The sequence below is a fragment of the Urocampus carinirostris genome, chromosome 4 (assembly GCF_059441175.1).
Source record: "Urocampus carinirostris isolate Australia breed hairy pipefish chromosome 4, RoL_Ucar_1.0, whole genome shotgun sequence".
In the NCBI taxonomy this organism is placed as follows: Eukaryota; Metazoa; Chordata; class Actinopteri; order Syngnathiformes; family Syngnathidae; genus Urocampus; species Urocampus carinirostris.
In genome coordinates this window covers 5,732,641-5,740,783 of record NC_142352.1, presented here as the reverse complement: position 1 = coordinate 5,740,783, position 8,143 = coordinate 5,732,641, and the positions used below count along the sequence as shown (strand labels likewise).

The 8,143-nt window shown below is 44.6% G+C and overlaps 1 protein-coding gene across 1 annotated transcript in view; it reads left to right on the top strand.

The window, feature by feature from the left end:
• Positions 1 to 1,577: 1,577 nt before the first annotated feature.
• Positions 1,578 to 8,143, top strand: part of unc13c (unc-13 homolog C (C. elegans)) — a 296,369-nt gene continuing 289,803 nt past the window's right edge. Inside the window, exon 1 of the mRNA XM_088333511.1 lies at positions 1,578 to 1,981. The gene's annotated coding sequence lies outside the window, so the exon portion shown is untranslated. The remainder of the gene's footprint in view (positions 1,982 to 8,143) is intronic.

The window sequence follows — 8,143 nt, the reverse complement described above, 5'->3', positions numbered from 1 at the left end:
TGTGAAGTATATTGTAAAGTACTTCAGAGAAGTTAGAAATGAAGTTCATTAACAACACAGATGACATAAGAAAAGACATTAGATGCTTTCTTATTATCACATGATTTTTACTCCCTGTGCCAGAAACAAATATTAGAGAATTAGAAAGTCGTCCTAAAAGATATAAATAAACGCAAAAAACTACGACGAGACAAACAGCTCTTTGGTGTATCTGATGATAAACTGGACTCTTCAATTACTTAGATATTTCAGGACGACTCTCTGTTTTCTCCATTCTCTAACCCTGTTTTCTGAAATCATGAGTAAAAATCTAATGCCTTGTCCTATGTCATGTGTATCACTGGTGGTCTAGTGGTTAGGCTATGGCACTCTCACCGCCGTGACCCAGGTTTAATTGCTGGACAGCAATCTTTTTGATTAACCAATCATAACACAAATACAGAACTACTATAAACCCTTGAGTAGTAATGCACACATAAATACTGTATTCATTTCCATCATATTTTGCGGTTGTCACGATCGCCTTGGCGCCCAATTGGCCCTGCCCATGGACACCAGCTGAAACTTGTTGACGGATTGCTCCCTGTCACTACTTAAACGCTGTCCTGTGAGTCGCCTTTTGTCAGAGAGTCTGTGAAACTCTGTTTTGACACGTCCAACCCTGGGATTCTCGGTCTTTGACTGTGTTTTTGCTCCTGTTTTGTTCTTGTCCCGATCTGTTTGATTTTGACCACTTTCACCCTTGTCTAGTAATGTACATATAAATAATGAATTCATTTCCATCGTATTTTGCGGTATATAAGATGCACCAGGTATTAAGGCGCACTGTTATGAAACGGAACGGGACCGTCTTGAAGCGGGTCGGGAAGTAGGAAGTTGGAAATCATTCGCGTAGACGATCTGTCACTTTAATTGAGAAAGAAAAGTTGTCCAACACACAAACAGACCAAAAAAACAAAAACAAAGCAGGCTCAAATGCAGGCAGAACTACAGACTAGGCATTTAACGGGATTAAACAGAACTTGCGGGAATCTCTCAGAATGTTACACCGAAGTGCAACAAGCACAACAAGAATAAACAGGTATCAAACAGGCATGAACAGGTTTTCAATAAGGGTGAACAACGATCTGGCAAAGGTCAGTTCCAAAGTACCCATAGGAGTAATCAGGAAAATGCAGGTCAGCAGGTGTGAAGGGGCGGGGCCAGCTGGGCGCCCTGACAACCGTGCAGGACATGACACGCACATTCAAGTATCAGAACAATTTGGAGTTTTCGGGTGCGCCCTATAATCCAAAAACACGCTAATTGTGTTCCAGGAACACATTAGTCCCAACACTTTTGGGTCTCTCTGAATTAGCCAATAGTAAATGTCTATTATCAGACCATTATTGGTGATTGCACTGGAATGTGCGCCGTTTGCACACCTCAGTTTGTGCTAAAAGAAGGGGTGGCGAAGGAGAGAGAGGAAGGCTAAGAGAGAAAGGGGGAGGATGGTGAGGTAGTGAGTATCGTGCAAGGGAGGGGACAGACATTCTCCAAGCAGGGGAGCACAGCCTCAGTCTGGCCAGCAAGGAGGAGAAGAAGCATCAGCAGCAGCATCGCTGTCTGCCTCCATCTCTGCAACCACCACTACTACCGACACTGATCTGCGCACAACTCTCGGACTATACCCCAAAAAGCAGGTCGGAGTGGATATTACTCTCCTCCAGGAAAGGAAGCATGCAGGAGGAGAGACAAGGAGGTGATGCTGAGAGGAGCGTGCTGTCCGACGGGCGACCATGATGCCGCTGGTGTGAGAGGCTCTGGTGAGCACCCAGCCGCCCTCTTCCCCTCCCTCTCCTCTCCCCTCCTTTGCTTCCCTCTCCTCTCCTCCCCTCACCTCGGAAGCTTTGCCCGATCGGCATTCATTCCAACCAGGAGATTCGGAAACACCACCGGACGCCTGCCGCCTTAGTGGAACACTGGAACTTGACATGAACAGGTATTTTTTTTTGTAACTGTGTGAGTGTGTCTATTCCACCATCTCCCAGTCATCACATCCATGACATGCTTCTTGACCGGAATGCAGTGGGATCATGTAGGCTGCTTTCATTTTGTACCGAGAAAAAGGAAAATGGGGCACATGCTGCACACCCTCTCTGTTGCAGCTGCAATGAGCCACACTACTGCAAAAAATAAGCTAGTGCAATGCTCTTTAGGGTTTCATTCAAATAGAAAATGCATATATTCGTATGCATATGTAAGGAAGGCTATACAATCTGAAGAAGCCACCCCCCCCTTCCATCATAGTGGTGCGCTCCTTTCCCTCCCTCTCTTCCTCCGTCGGATGGTACAGAAAGCAATCATGCACATGTGTGTGCATGCATGTGCAAAATGCAACGCACACGCCCACATTCATCCACTCCTCGCCGTAATCCGCGATCATGTGCTCCCGATATGACGTAACACGCACATGCATCGCCGATGTGTCGCCCCAAACATCCTGAATATGACAGTAGATGACCTCGATCTGGTGATGGGGAGATTTGGGTTAGCATGAGTATGGCACATGTAGAGTAAGGCAGTGATGGATGGAGTTCTCGCCAAGCCCCTCGGGGGAAATGGAGGAAATGGGTCCCCGGATACGAGTGATGATGGCCTCGGGGTTGCTCCGGGGAGTAGGCGTGGCTGTGGTGGCTCCCCTTTGGGGTTTTTATTTCTTTGGAAGTTTTTTAGGAGGATTTAAACCAGATGATTAATTCAGACACACTGATACATCTCATCTCATTAGCTGCATCGCTTATCCTGAGTAGGGTCGCGGGCAGGGTTGGGTAGGTTTACTTTAACTGGATTACTTTCAATTACTTTTGGATTACTCCAATACCAAATATGCTAATAAAAGACAAAATAAACTAAATATGAATAAAATAACTAAATTTTGTGCAGGCTTGGGGAGTAACAAAATACATGAAACGGCAAAGATGATGTTGGGAAGGTGTTTGGATTTATTTTCATTTTGTTTCTGTCGCATTTTATGTTAGTTTTGCCGGGGATCAAAGAGATCAAAGCCAGGAGAGAAAGCTTACCACGTGTTGTGAGTCATCATTTGATTCATATTTAGTTTCTTTTGTCTTTTATTAGCATATTTGGTATTGGAGTAATCCAAAAGTAATTGAAAGTAATCCAGTTGAAGTAACACTACCCAACCCTGATCGTGCGGGTGTTGGAGCCCATCCCAGCAATCATCGGGCAGTGGGCAGGGGACACCCTGAACTGGTTCCCAGCCAATCGCAGGGCACACAGGGACAGACAACTCGCTCGCTCATTCACACCTAGGGAAAATTTGGACCGGCCAATCCACCATGTCTTTGGAATGTGGGAGGAAACCAGAGTGCCCGGAGGAAACGCACGCAAGCACGGGGAGAACATACAAACCCCGCACAGGAAGTCCGGTCGCTGGATTTGAACCCACACAGGAGGTTCCCAAGACCTTAGAACTGTGCCTCACACGCGCTAACCACTGCCCTCCACTGAGGTTTGTTGACAGACTGACAAAGGGAGAGTGAGAGCACTGAGCTTAAATAGAAGGGAAGCCAATCCGTCAACGAGCCTCAGCTGGTGCCACACGGGCGGGGACATTTGGGCGCCATGGCAACCGTGACACCCTTCACGATTATTCATGTATTTGAAAGTGATTATTTACTCAATATAATCACTCGACTGACTGATATATCCATTCATTTAGTTGTTTTTCAGTCTCTACATTGTTTTAAGTAGGGCTGAAACTAATGCCTATTTAAATAGTCGATTACTTACCGACTTTTGAAATAATTAGTTCGATGATTGGATATCAATTAATTATCCATCCATTAACTGCGCCGCCCTGCTGCCCCACACTGATATATACTATACTGTAACATAACTGCCAACTTCAGCCAATTACTCCCCTTATTAAGGATCAATTCCCAATTATTAATCAATGACACATCTTAAAAACACAATGCGGCACCTATTTACTCACAGCAGGACAGACAACATATGTAAACAGTACGCAGAAAAATACAAAACAGATTGATCGAGCATAACCGTCGCTAGTTTACACGACAATAATAGAAATCTACCATGACGTTGTCATCTGGTGCCACTGACCAAGACGATTCTGTCATGGTCGCCATGGCGACCAGTCTGCCGCGCCCCTGAACTCAAGCTGAAGCAGATCAGCTGATTGCTGGTCTGCTACTTAAGGCTGGGTTGTGGGTTTGGCGGGCGCTGGCTCATTACACATTCCCCGGTCTGCTATGCCTTGTCCTGTTTTAGTTTTTAAAACATTTTCCGTCTGTTGTGCCCTGTCCTGTTGAGTTTGTGCCGGAGGAGCTCTGTACCGTTCTGTTCTGATTGTAAGAATGTTTTTGTTTGTCTTGTCCCTGACTTTTGGACAACTTTTATTTTGTTAAATAAAACTTATGGATCGTCACGCAATTGAGTTCTCCCTTCCTGCCTCCTGCCTCCGTTCTGGTCCGATCACTCCTTCCACTCCACTCCGCCCCGTGACAGATACAGTTTACAGTCTATGGACAAGATGAGATTGGTCTATAAAAATAACCTTTTTATTTTAAATATTCCTGTAAAAATGACCAAAATATACCGAGTACACAATTTGAAATGATGCCTAAATGTGTAAAATACGGGGAAAACTTAAGATACATAATAATTAATGCATGACTCCTTAACTTAAAAGCTTTTTAACTATTCAATAATTTATATGTCTCACTTATTTAGTCGTAATTGATGCCCTTTGTCAAGAACCGGCACAGGAGGAGAACCCAAATGCGTGACGTTTCTCACAATAGCCTTTTATTTTACGGGAAATTTGGCAGTCATGCACGTTAGGCAGCAGTCTGGCGTGGAAAGACAGGAAGCCAGAGGCCGACGAGATCGATACCTATTGCCTGAGCAGCTATAGGACACGATACTGGACAGGACGGGACGGACAGGATTGTTATCAAAACAGAATATCGAAATTAAACAGGACAAACTAGATAGGAACAAATCTGGAGATAATTAATGAACAGGACAAACATAGACTGGAACGATACCAGACAGGAAACACAGGCAGTAAACCCACGTCTCGCATCGTTGACGGACTGACAAAGGCAGAGTAAGAGCACTTAGCGTAAATAGGAGGGAAGCCAATCCGTCAATGAGCCGCAGCTGTTTTTCTTCTAATAGTTGGGATTTTAGCAAGACATTAAATATTAAATATAATAACCAAACAAATCTTGTTTTCTGGGTATTTACAAAAACCTGTCCGAGGCCATTTTTCCTGAAAAGCCAACACATTAGGTACAATATCTTACGTGTCTTTTTGTTGACATTTCCTTTTGCGTAAATAAATGTTTGTGATTGTTCCGTCTCTTTCTCGGGAGCCAAGCGGGTGACTCAGACTTTTTGCTTTAATTATTGATGTTGACATATTGGTGCTTTAGCTATATTGTGCTCAGCACTCAGGACAGTCACACACTCTATGCACTGTGTCCCAGGAAGTTCCATTTAAGTATTTATGTGCATCAATGCATTTTTCCCCGCCCTCTTTGACATCAATGGCACCCTCAACAATGCGATCACAAATTGCCACGTAATCCATCCATTATCTGCACCGCAGGGTCGCGGGGGTGCTGGAGCCCATCCCAGCTATCTTCAGGCAGTGGGCAGGGGACACAGAGACAGACAACTCACTTGCTCATTCGTACCTAGGGACAAGGTTGCGTAGGGTTACTTTAACTGGATTACTATCAATGACTTTTGGATCACTCCAATACCAAATATGGTAAAAAAGACAAAATAAACTAAATATGAATAAAATGATGACTCACAACACGTGGTAAGCTTTCTCTCCTGGCTTTGATCTCTTTGATCTCCGGCAAAACTAACTTAAAATGCGACAGAAACAAAATGAAAATAAATCCAAACAGCTTGCCATTATCATTTTTACCGTTCCATGTATTCCGTTATTCCCCAAGCCTGCACAAAATTTAGTCATTTTATTCATATTTTGTTTATTTTGTCTTTTATTAGCATATTCGGTATTGGAGTAATCCAAAAGTATTTGAAAGTAATCAAGTTAAAGTAACCCTACCCAACCCTGCCTAGGGACAATTTGGACCGGCAAATTAACCTGACATGCATGTTTCTGGGATGTGGGAGGAAACCGAAGTGCCCGGGGGAAACCCACGCAAGCACGGGGAGAACATGCAAACTCCACACAGGAGGTTCGATCTCCTGACCTCAGAACTGTGCCGGACACACGCTAACCACTGCGCCGCCGTGCTGCCCCCTATTCAATATCCTAAAGTTCAAAAGATTGACGTGAATTAATATTAATAACTTTTCTTTTTGAATCTGAAAAACTTTAATTTGATTTTATACTAAACTTCAACATTACATATACACCTTTTTAACTCTAAGAGCCATGATTGCAAAATCTTAAGGGTTGTTTTTTCAGTGAGAGCCACTCCATATATTCTAAGACAAAATTAAACAAAACCATCAATTCTGATCACAAAATACAACCAGGAAGGATACTGTCAGGACCAGAACGGAAACAGGACCCACTTGCGTAACGTTTAAGTTTTATTGAAGAAACGAGGAATGACTGCGCCCACGATCCGATTATTGCTGGACGCGGGAAGCAGGTCGCTCTCAACGTCGAAGTGGATCTTCCGTGGCGAGCGATGGCGGTGTCAGGGAAGGGAAAACTGGTCGGTAGCCGGGACTGGAGAGCGAAAACCTGGTTGGGGTCAGAAACGAGTCGTAAGCCAGAACGGGAGAGTAATCGTGGTCGAGATCAAAACGGGTCCTAGCCGGAGACAAACAGGAGCAAAATAGGACAGGCGGGAGTCAGGGGTCGAAAAAAGGCTTGCCTTGAAAAAAGGGGTTGACAGGTCAGGGTTTAAATAGTGGGGAAGCCAATCCGTCAACAAGATGCAGCTGGCGCCACACGGGCGGGGCCAATTGGGCGCCATGGCAACCGTGACAGATACAGATGTGTCTACCTTCAGCAATGTGATGTGTTCACAGTTCGGAATCTAGTGGTCATAATCTGTATCCCATTCCTTTTTATAGATGCAAATCTTCGATATCTTTGAAATTCATGAACATTTGACCTTAAAGTCCACATTCGTAGACCGTTCTACAGTCTTCATTTTTTCAATATAATTCGCTCAAACGACACATTTGAAAACATCTCAAAGAAATTGTAAAACAAATATTTCACAGCCTCGTTAGCTAAAAACACAGAAAATCCATATGGCGTTTCCCCTTATTCGCTTTAAAGTTTCAGGATCAGAACGGAAACAGGACCCACTCGCGTAACATTTTTCACAGTTTTATTGGGAAGGAGGGAAAGGAGCCCACCTACGATCCGGAGATCGCTGGTCGCGGGGAGTAGGTTGCTCATATGCGGAAGTGGGACTTCCGTGGCGAGCGATGGCGGTGTCGGGAACGGAAAAAACGGGTCAGTAGCCTGGATAGACGAACAAAACCATGATCGGGATTGGAAACAAGTCGAAAGCCAGGAGAGGAGAGTAGACATGGTCGAGATCAAAAAACGGATGATTATTCGGGGCGGGAGAACAGACGAGGTCAAGTTCAAAACAGGTCGTAATTTGGGGCAGTGTAGCAGACGTGGTCTAGCCCAAAATAGATCGTAACGAGAGACTAACAGAAGCTAAAAAACAGGACAGGCGAAAAAGGGCTCGCTGTTTAAAAACGCAGATTCGCAGACTGACCGACAAAAGGGGTCTGACAGGAAAGTTTAAATACTGACAGGGAGCCAATCTGTCAACAAGCTGCTGCTGGCGCCACACGGGCGGGGCCAGTTGGGCGCCATGGCAACCGTGACAGAAGCTGGCGCCACACGGGTGGGGCCAATTGGGCGCCATGGCAACCATGACATAAATGTAGAAAAGCCCTACAGCGCTCTTGCCACTAGTGGTCAAAACGGGGTATTGCACTCACTTCCTTAAATCATTTAAACGGTGAATTTTTATCTCCAAGCCAGACGTAAAGAGTCGCATTCGGCATTAGTTCTTCAGCCCTGTTCTATAGTATGGCAAATTATAGCTTTTTATTTTCCGACAAAGTAATTGTGAAGAAAACAAGTCAT